Genomic DNA, 11,377 nt, shown 5'->3' with positions numbered 1-11,377 from the left:
GGAGAAAATCTTTCCTACACACTCTTCAGATAGACCACTAATCTCCAAAATGTATAAAGAACTTATAAAATTTTACATCAAAAATACAAAGAACTCAATCAATAAATGGCCAAGAAACTGGACAGACATTTCACAGAAGATATACAGGTGATTATCAAGTATATGAAAAAGTGTTCAACATCTCTAGTAATTAGAGAAATGCAAACTAAACCACCCTAAGATTTCATCTAACTCCAATTAGAATGGCTATTATCAAGAATACAAGCAATAATATGTGTTGGAGTGGATGAGGGAAAAAATGACAAACACATATATTGCTGGTGAACTTGCAAATTGGTGCAGCCACTGGAACACAGTATTTAGATTCCTCAGAAAACTTGGACTGAACCCACCTTTTGACCCATTTATCCCAAATCCTTGGTTTATACCCAAAGGACTTAAAATCATCATATTACAGTGACACAGCCACATTGATGTTTATAGCAGTTCAATTTACAATAGCTAGATTTGGAACCAAACTTGATGCCCTTCAATGGGTGAATGGATAAAGAAACTGTGGTATATAGCCAATGGAATATTATTTAGTCATCAAGAAGAATAAAATTATGGCATTCGCAGGAAAATGGATGAATTGGAGAATAACACGCTAAGTGAAATAAGCCAATCCCCAAAAGTCCAAAGGCCAAATGTTTTTCCCTGATAAGTGGATGATGATACATAATGGGGGTTGGGAGAGTGGGAATAAGAGAACGATGGAGGAACTTTGGATTACATAGAGGTAATTGAGAGCAGGAGGGGATGGGGATATGAAAGATGGAGGAATGAAAAAGACATCATTACCCTACGTACATATATGTTTTCATGAATGATGTGAATCTACATCATATACAACCATAGAAATAAAAAGTTGTACCCCATTTGTGTATAACGAATCAAAATGCATTCTGATAAAAAAAAATTATCTTGGATGTGGGGAACCATCCTTATCTAGCAGAGTCAGACTGGGTGGAGCCTCATTTCACAATGGTCTGACTTTCCAGAACTGGCAGATACTGAGGTCTGTCCCAGATTGTCTGGGGGTATGTGGTTCTGTGGGAGTGGCTCCCTGTCTGGTTCTATGACAGCCCCCCTAAGAAAAAGGCTCCCCTGACTCCACCTCATCCTGTCCATCACAGCGGAAGTTCCTCCCCATCTTGGCCCCCTTTCTCTGTGTGATAAATAAAAGAGAGTGGGCTACTCCATGTTGTTAGAGGCCAGATCTGGTATGGCCAGGATGTCATACCCCCTTTCATTTAAAGAGAGTACTTGCTCTTGGGATTTTATTGATTAGATAAATTTATAGGTAATTGATTGATTGATAGTCAACATGCTCCTCCAGCAGCTAACACTTTTCTTATCCACCTGGAACATGGCTGAGAAACTCCCACACTGGAGCACATATTGGAACCCACTGAAATGCTGAGAAAGACCATGAAAACCAGCAGGTGCCTGAAGAAGGCAAGGAAAACAATAAAACCAGGAAGAGCCCAGTACATGACTGTGAACCTGGGGAAGGTGCTATGCATGACTGTGACCATGGGGAATGGCTATACATGACTGTGACCACAGGTAAGGTCCTATTCATGACTCTGACCATGGGAAAGGGCCTACACATGACTGTGACCCTGGGAAAGGGTCTATCCTTGACCGTGACCTTGCAGAAGGACTCTATGCATGACTGTGACCCTGAGGAAAAGCCTTTGTATGACTGTGACACTGGGGAAAAGCCTATGCATGACTGTGATTCTTCCAAAGAGCCCTATGCATCATGGTGACCCTGAGGAAGGGCCTATGCATGACTGTGACCATGGGAAGGGCCCTAGGCATTACTTTGACCATGACAAAGGGCCTATGCATGACTGTGACCCCACAGAAGGGCTCTATGCATGACTGTGACCCCACAGAAGGGCTCTATGCATGACTGTGACCCCACAGAAGGGCTCTATGCATGACTGTGACCCCACAGAAGGGCTCTATGCATGACTGTGACCCCACAGAAGGGCTCTATGCATGACTGACACTGAGGAAGAGCTCTATTCATGACTGTGACCATGGAGAAGGGTCCTGTGCATGATTGTTACATTGGGGATGACCCTATGCATGACTGTGACACTGGGGAAGGGCCTATGCATGACTGTGACCATGTGGAAATGTAGGGAACATTCCTCAAACTTATTTGTGAGCAGTCGCTGAAACCATGGTCTAACTAAGCCAAACAGTCTGGACAGAGAAACTGAGAAAATGGTAAAGGCTCACCATGGATTGAAGGCTTTTTGCAGTTCCTGAGGCTGAGCTATGAGCTGAGGGGAAGTTTTATTCATCAAGCATTCCAGCAAGCTGTGATGTGAGCTGGCTTGCACTGCCGTGCCTCATACTGTGTGATAGAGCCTGCCCTCTCCCCAGTCCTTTGTCTCAGACTTACTGCTGGGCAGAATCACTTAGGCACACTTGGTTTGTTTACTTTAGTATGATGTATAGTTTACCTATAAGTTGGTTCTCTTGTTTAACAAGCATGTTAACCTGATTGGATAATGTACCTATATATGTCTTGTACAATCCTAAATAAAACTAGATCTGTGCCTTGACTCTGACCATTTGGAGGGGCCTCATGTATGACTGTGACCCTGGAGAAGGGCTGTATGCATGACCCTGAGCCTGGGGTTGAGCCTATGCATGATGGTGACCCTAGGGAAGGCCCTAGGCAGGACAGTGATCCTGGGGAACACTGTATGCATGAGCGTGATGATGAGGAAGGGCCCTATGCATGACTGTGACCATGGAAAGAGGCCTATGCATGACTGTGACCCTGCATAAAGGTCCTATGCGTGACTGTGACCCTGAGAAAAGGCCTATACATGACTGTGACCCTGGGGAAGAGCTCTGCATGACTATGACCTTGCAGAGGGCCCTATGTATGACTGTGAACATGGGGAAGGGTCTATGCATAACTGTGACACTCTGGAATAGTCTATGTATGACTGTGACCTTGCAGAAGGCCCTATGCATGACTGTGACCCTGAGGAGGGGCCTGTGCATGGCTGTGATGCTAAGGAAGGGCTTATGCATAACTGTGACCATGGGAAGGGCCTACGCATGACTGTGACAGTGGGGAATTGTCTATGCATGACTGTGACCCTGCAGAAGGGCCCTATGCATGACTGTGATCTTGTGGAAGGGACCTATGCATGATTGTGATCATGGGGTAGGGCCTATGTATGACTGTGGCCCTGGGGAAGGGCCTATGTATGTCTGTGACACTGTGGAAAGGCCGTAAGACCATTACCATGGGGATGGGATTACACATGACTGACCCCCTTGGGAAGGATATATGCATAACTGTGACCCTAGGAGGACATACACATGAATGAGACCCTGGGTAAGGTCCTATGCATGACTGTCACAATGTGGAAGAGGCCTGTGCATGATTGTGACCCTGGTGAATGGCCATAAGTATGACTGTGACCATGGGGGCTAGGATATGCATGACTGTGAACCTGGGCAAGAGCTATGCATGATTATGACCCTACAGAAGACCCTATGTAAGACTGTGAACATGGGGAAGGGGCTATGCATGACTATGACCCTGGGGAATGGTCTATGCATGACTGTGACCTTGCAGAATGGTTGTATGCATGACTGCAACATTGAGGAATTCCTATGCATGACTGTGACCATAGGGGAAAAGTCTATGCATGACTATGACCATGGGAAAGGGCCTATGCATGACTGTGAGCATGAGGAAGGACCCTCTGCATGACTGGGATATTGGGGATGACCCTATGCATGACCGTGACACTGAGGAGGGGCCCTATACATAACTCTGATCCTGGGGAAGGGCCTATGTATGACTCAGACCATGGAAAACAGCCTATGCATGACTGTGACCCTGGTCAAGAGCTCTATGCATGGCTGTGATAGTGAGGAGGGCCTATGCATGACTGTGTCAATGGGGAAGGGCCTAAATCCCATTGAGATGTAAGGCAAAGCCCAGATTATAACTGAAACACTTAGAAAAGCCCTGAGCCCCACTGAGACCAGGAAAAGGGACATTGCATGAATGTGAAGGGACTATGGGAAGGGACTATACATGACTGTGATTCTGGAGAATGGTCTGTGTATGACTGTGACCCTGGGAAAACCCAGAATTCCATTGAGACCCAGGCAAGGCCCAGAGTCCCACTGAAACACTTAGAAAGGCCATGATCCCCATTGATGTCCTGGAAAAGCCCTGAGAACCAATGAGACACTGATAAAGGCCCTGCACTCCATTTACACCATCACAGAGGAGGCTCTAAACACCACTGAGAATAATGAATGGTAAACACAGAAACACTGGGGAAGAATTACTAAGAACTTGTAGACAGCCCTGAGTTCTACTGACATTCTGGGGAAGGACCTGAGTCCCAGTGATACTCTGAGAAATGTTCTGATCCCTCATGAGACCCTAGAAAATGCTCCAAGCCCCTATGCACACTTGGGGAAGGCACTGAATCTGACTGAGACCCTGGGGAGAAACTGGGGAAGGTGCTGAGTCCCATTCCAACACCAGGGAAAGCAATGAGCACCAGTGTGACCATAGAATGGTGCTGAGCTCCGCTGAGGACATAGGTAAGGCCCTAGATGCACTGTGAGGGTCCTGAACCCAGTGTGCACATGAGGAAGTTTCTGAGTCACACTGAGATCTGGGAAGACCACTGAGACTCTGAGAAAGTCTCAGACACAATCTGAAATTCTGGGGATGGCCATGAGTCCCACTAAGTCCCTAGGCAAGGGCCTGAGTCCCATGAAAAACCTTGGGAATATTCTGAAATCCACAGAGACCCTGAGGAGGTCCAAGATCCCAAGTGAGTTCCTCTGGAAAGGGAAGAATCCACTGAGACTCTGGCAAAACCCCTGAACACTACTTTGACCCTGGGGAAGGCCCAGAGTCCTGCTTCCACACTGGAGAAGACCCCAAGAGCTACTGTGAATCTGGGGATGATCTGAGTAACCCTGAGACCCTGGGCAAGGCACTGATTCCCACTGAAACCCTGTGGAAGGCCCTGAGAACCACTGTGACCTCATGTTTGACACTGAGTATATAGAATATAGTATTTAGACTTATCTGGAATAGAAGATTCTATCTTAATTATTTTGAGATGCCCAACATGTATACAAGCATAGCCATTTTAACTATAGCCCTTCCTTTCCCCTCCCAAATTTTTTTTAACTTGGAATTGAACTCAGTGGCACTTGACCACTGAACCACATCCCTAGACCTGCTTTGTATTTTACTTAGAAACAGGATCTCACTGAGTTGCTTAGCACCTCGCATTTGCTGAGGCTGACTTTGAACTTGTGATCCTCCTGCCTCAGGCTCTGAGCCACTGGGATTAGTCATGTGCCACCACATCTGGCTGACTTCCCTAATTTTAACATTATCCAACTATATAATTGTAACCCCAAACTCCTCCTGTCATAGCAGGGGACAGTGCTGCATTGGGGATAAAAATAGGCAGACTGCCTGTCAGTGTGTGCTTGCTTGCACAGTTTGAAAGCAGAACTTTCTGCAGAAGTAAGGTTTGCCTTGCCAAGCTACTTATGAGAACATGATTCCTTGAGGCACCCTGGTATCTCTAAAATGTTAACACCCAACCTGGGGATTCATTCATCACCTAGGGGCTCATGGGGACTTCTCCTTAAAAGAGATGCTTGCCACAGCCTTGTTGCCATGGACTTGGGGTACAAGATGATACCTGTGTTATCTGGGACTGAAAACCTGTTTCAAATCAAAAGTTGATCAGCAACAGAGAGAGAGAGAGAGAGAGAGAGAGAGAAAGAGAGACCTGGTAAGTGCAGCAGCACCCAGGTAGCTCCACACACAGATGAAGGTAGGAAAGTCTGTTCTTAAGAAAGAAGTTCTTCCTTGGGGTCAGGACATCCTGCAGGCTGTGTGAGTGTGATTGAGATGCGAGGCAAGGAACCTCCCAAAAGGGCTGCTGAACCCTTTTCATAAACATGAGCCCACAGCCAGGGAGTTGGATGGTGTGTGGGAGCTAGAGGCCACCATTGGGAAATTTGAACCTCTAATGAAAAAAACCTCTAGGGAAGGGGAGGCCAGCAGGGGAAAAGACACTGAAATTCCCCAGATAGTCCTCAGGGCCTTAGGTTAAAATGTTGGAAAGAGAGTCCTAGGACAAAAGAGCAAAAGATCCCAAAATTGATAAAATGCTTTTGTTTTTTAGCATTCTTTGAATGGGCAGAGAGTTTGGGGTGTAAAAGGAATCTCCAGGAACAATTATAGGCCTAGACACAGGGAAGGAAAATGGAAAGCACAGGCCCTTCCCAGGTCTGAGTCATACTGTAAAAATCTGTGACAGGCTCTATTTTAGTTTCAAAAGCCCTAAATCTAATAGTTACTTTGCCCCCTACCTGTAGAAATTTAACACTGAAGAAGTTACAAATTCTTGTTTCCTTTCTGTCCTAAGTTTATCTGTGCCTATACTTGTTGTCTCCATATATGCTTGTGTCTGTATTGTTTACACAGTGTGAAAATGACAAATAGATAAATGAACACTTATAAACTGTGTAAACAATCATCCAAATGAATCCAAATGCCTTTCAGTTCACATAAGTTAAATTGGTTAGGAGGAAAGATATCTTCAGGATTACTAATCTACATGTTTCTAGGTAGCAAATCAAACTATAAGACATATAAAGTGCTATGTCCATTGCTTCTAAGTACTTTCCTTTGGCAGGAATAACTGACTTAGAGTATTAACTAGACCTGTTTGGTATCTTGGATTTCTTGGGTAACACAAATCAGAAATGGGTAAATGTATTTTTACCTAAATGGAATTCAACTTCATAAATGTATTTGAAGAATATATTTATGAAGAAGAGTGTCACAAGGCAATCAACCCAGAAAACTTTCCAACAACAAGAAAACAAATGGATGTGGGGACAAATAAATTTTATTTCCTTAAATAACTGATAGGAGACAGTAAACCTAGGTGATAATCTGGAAGATTGTACACCCCATAGTAGTTAGCCAGTGAGGAATCTGGGGAGGGCTCTTGTGCTTTAGGGGATAAAATGCTGGTTGTACTCAATCTATGTGTTCCTGACCAATAGGTACCCAGCCTCCCTTTTTCCTCTACCTTGTATCTCTTATTCCATTATTTGGGATTGGACAGGTGAGTGCATTCCTGACAGTCAGCAACTGGACAAAGAGAGATATAAGAAAGTTATAGGTATGGAAAGATATTGGAGTATGGAAATTTAAAAGGAAAAAGAAATGTTTCTATGTTTTGTATGGTAAACAAGTTGTAAGAAGCCGTAAGTTTCAAAAGGTTTATGAAAGGTAAGTCCCAAAAAGTTCATGCATGTGATTAAGTTGGTTATAATCGTCAGTTACTTAAGGGCTTTTTTCTAAGGTCAACGTTTAATATGCTAATTCACTATGTTTAGAAACAACAAGAGCTTCTTAAAACATTGATCTTGTCTTATCTGTCAAGGTAATTTATTTTTTATTTTTTAGGTTATATAACTTAGGGAACCTAAGTCTATTTTTTTTTGGGGGGGGGAAGACATTCAAAATTTATTTTCGAACAGACAAACAGCATCAGCAGGTCCTACAGGGGCTTCTCCATGTATCACACATTCACTAGGTGCTGTGAGCTCAGCAGTGAGAGCCACCGGTGTGTTCTCCGTAACAATAATCACATCACAGTGTAAACAGGCACTATGACTGTGTTCACGTACAATTCCAGAAGGAAAGGCACAACTTGGCAAAAACATTTTTTTTTTTTAGGATCCTAAAGTCGGTGCAATAACTAAGACAAAACTTTGGGTAACAGTCTTGATCCACGTTTCAATAAGGGCCTTCCACACAGTGGGGGAAAAAATCCTCAGCCCCAATGTTGGGTCCTTCTTTCTCCCTCCTCATTCAACCACCAGAGCAATGTTTCAGCATTTGCTCTACATTATCACATGCACAAAGGGGGATTTCAAAAAGGAATCACAAAGACATCGTGAATGTCTACCTGTTCCCACCAATTAACTCTTAGGTTTAAGACGGGGCCTGGGAATACTTCAGAGGTCATAAAATAGGAAAATAGAGACTATGGCTACTAAAATAAAAAATAAATGAGGTAGATAAATTAAAGCTTTCACACCCAGGACTTGCCTGTTTCAACTTCGTTGGCCTTCATGCAACTCAGGGAAAAATAAAAATCTTCATTACTACTTGGCATAAGTTGCACTGGGGAAATTGGGGAAAAAAAAGAAAAGAAAGAAAATGTGAGCCTGTGATAGGAAGTACGCCCTTCCATGAGTTTCTTCTTGAGAATGAGAATGCAGTCCTTCGATAGAGTAGGCACTGGCGAGCTACATCATGTCCCCTGAGAATCCCTGCTCAGGTGCCACCTCTCCTGGTGTCAGGGAAGACGAAGGAATCTGGACATGTGGGGAGTAGCTGGCACGCTTGGGGCTTCGAATGAACTGTCTTTAAATAAGCAGCAACACACACATCGGCTCCCTAAGGACTAAAGTAAGTCCACGCGAGGGCATCCTACTTAAGGTTCTAAGATTGAAGCAATTTTGTTCATTCTAGAACCTGAGGATTTTTGTTTTTTTCTTTTTTTTTTAAAGTACATTCAAAACAAATGAAGCAATTTTGTTCATTCTAGAACCTGAGGATTTTTGTTTTTTTCTTTTTTTTTTAAAGTACATTCAAAAACAAAACAAAACAAAACAAAAAAGATGGGCATAGGATTGGAGGTCATGTAAAAAAGGTCCCTAAGTAGAGGGCAGACCATGTCCATCCACCTGCACATGCACATATGGTTGCCCTGGAGGCAAGTGTACCCCCCCACCCAATTAGGCTAAGTAGTTGTCTCTTCCGCCAGGGTGCAGTAAGTTCCAACTGTTCCACCTTGAAAGAGGCAACAGTCTTTGGAAAGTCACTCTAGGTTGTACAAAGCTTCTACTTATACATATAGTTTGTTGCAAGTAACAAAGCTACTTGGCAACACCCGCTTCTTTCCAAAAGAAAAAAAAAAAAAAAATTCTAGTCTGTTTTGGTATGCCTATTTTTGTTTTTCAATTTTTCTCTTTTTTGTTTTCATCTTTTTTTGCAAAGCAGCATAGCAACAACAATCGTGATTGTAGGACTGCCCAAGGTCGTGGTCACAACCGTAAACATCATTTGCATATCAGAAAAAAAGAAAAGAGGAGGTGGGTTCTTGAAGAAAACCCGAAACCAGAACCAGCCCAGGGACCAGCCATTTCACCTGGATGGGCACTTCCTGCTGGCAGGCAGGTCCTCCCCGGGCTTAGCTGACGCTTAGCTGACAGCGATCTTGTTTTGTTCCAGGAAGTGAGGGAACTGGTGTTTGTGACGCTGTCAGGAACTCCCGGCTTTTCCACCTCGGCACTGCCGCCCGACTGGGAGCCATCCAGCTTGGAGACAGTGGCTTTACTCGCCACGGAGCCGGCCCCCAGGGAAACGGGCAGGGCGGGAATGCTGCCGCTCTGGATCACGGAGAACTCGTTGTTCTTCATGGCCAGGCCGCCATTGAGCACGCTGGTGTACTGGTTCCAGGCCACGGGGTCCACAGGCACCGAGGGGGCCAGGATCTCCTTGGGAAGCATGTCGGAGACTCTCTTCCCGTCCGTACCCAACAGGGCCATCGTGTTCTCGATGGCCAGCTTCCTCCCACGGCGAGCCGAGTTATTGTTTGCCCCGTGTGTCATGTAGTGGACCTTCAGGTTGCCTTTGGTGGTAAAAGCTCGCCCACAAATGTTGCACACGAAAGGCTTCTCTCCAGTGTGCGTGCGCTCATGGATCTGAAGGGCACTGGCGGATGAGAAGTTCTTCCCACACCGCCCGTGCAGCCATGTTGCTTGACCTGTCGGCGTGGCTGGGCCGCTAACAAAGGTGTCATGCCTGGGGACATGGGGGAGGGTCCTACAAATGTGCCGGAACTTCAACTTTGACATAGGTGGGCTGAGCTCGAATAAACGTTGATGGGAGGCTGCTACGACACTTGTGCTTGTAGAGGACCGCCTCGTCTTTGGGTTCCACATCCACAGCGGAGATGTTCGGTGGCTTCCCTTTCCCTTTCTTGGAGGGGTCTAGTGCCACAGCGGAGAAAGGACTCTGGAAGAGCACAGAACCTGGGGCCTGAGGTAGCAAAGCACTCGGGAGGCGAGACATGACGTTCGGGAGCACCCGCGACCCGTCGGTCTTCAGGGCAAAGGGCGTCAGAGAGCCGGCAGTGGAGGGGACTTTGGCATGAGGTAGCTTGGCTTGTTTCAAGGCATCCAGAGACAGACCTTGGCTCCCGGCCTTCTGGCTGAGCAACGCCACCGTGGCGGAAACCTGCTGGGACATGTGGCTGCCCAAAGTCTTCAGGGGGTCGGCCCCCGCCGTGCGCGGCCCACATGTTCACCTGCATGCGGATCTGCTCGGTGAGCTGGATCTGCTGGAGCTACTGCTGCTGCAGGCACAGGATCTGCTCCAGGACCCACGGGATGCCGTGAGCACCCGGCGCCGGGGCGGGCGGCGCATTTGCGCTGCGCTGGTTCACGGCCACCTTGGTGCCCCGGAGGGCCTGCAGAGTCACATTAGTGTTGGCCACTTTGCTTATGTCCTGGGGTGCGGGCGGCAGGGCAGCCTCTGCCTTCAAGTACAGGACCGGCTCCGTGCCCGGCTTCTCCTTCACGTCGCCCGAGCTGCCGCCGCTGCTCTCCCTGTGACCATCCTTACTGCCTGGGCTGGGGGGCTGGTGCTCAGCACGGCCCTGGAGAAGTCCTCGGAAGGCACTGGCCCCTCGCCGTCACTCATGATGAGGACGGGTGAAATTTTAGTGCAATTCTTCTTATGTTCCAGGAACTCAGAGAGGCTGAAGAACTCGGCACAGCACTTCTCGCAGACGTGAGTCTCCTCCCGGCGCAGCCGCTTCACCGTGCCCTTGTCCCCGCTGACTTCATCGCCACTGCCTGGGAGGTTCATTGGAGCACCCGGCTCCCCCGCCGCCGGCGCCGCTGGGACCGCATCTGCAAACGCTGGGGTCGCCTGCTGCCGCGGCTGCTCGCCCTGGTCCTCCTCGGAGTTGATGTGCTGGGGTTTCGCCTGCTTGCGCCTCGACATGGTGCGAGCATCCGGGCGCCGGGAGAGCCGCGGTTATTTGCCCTCTCCGCCACAAATTCCTGGAGTTGGGAAATTTACCCCCCTTAGGCCGGAACGCGCAAGTCCCAGTAATTCGGGAACCTAAGTCTTAAAGGAATTAACAGTGTGCCTGTTTTAAAGTCTTGTAAATGATTACTTTGTAGCTGATTAAATAAACAACTGTTA

General features: G+C 46.8%; 1 pseudogene; it reads right to left on the bottom strand.

Annotated features, from left to right (window-relative positions):
- Positions 1-9,364: 9,364 nt before the first annotated feature.
- Positions 9,365-11,173, bottom strand: LOC124958032 (sal-like protein 4; annotated as a pseudogene).
- Positions 11,174-11,377: the final 204 nt, after the last annotated feature.

This window comes from Sciurus carolinensis, chromosome 11, assembly GCF_902686445.1.
Source record: "Sciurus carolinensis chromosome 11, mSciCar1.2, whole genome shotgun sequence".
In the NCBI taxonomy this organism is placed as follows: Eukaryota; Metazoa; Chordata; class Mammalia; order Rodentia; family Sciuridae; genus Sciurus; species Sciurus carolinensis.
This window is presented reverse-complemented; position numbering and strand designations above follow the sequence as displayed.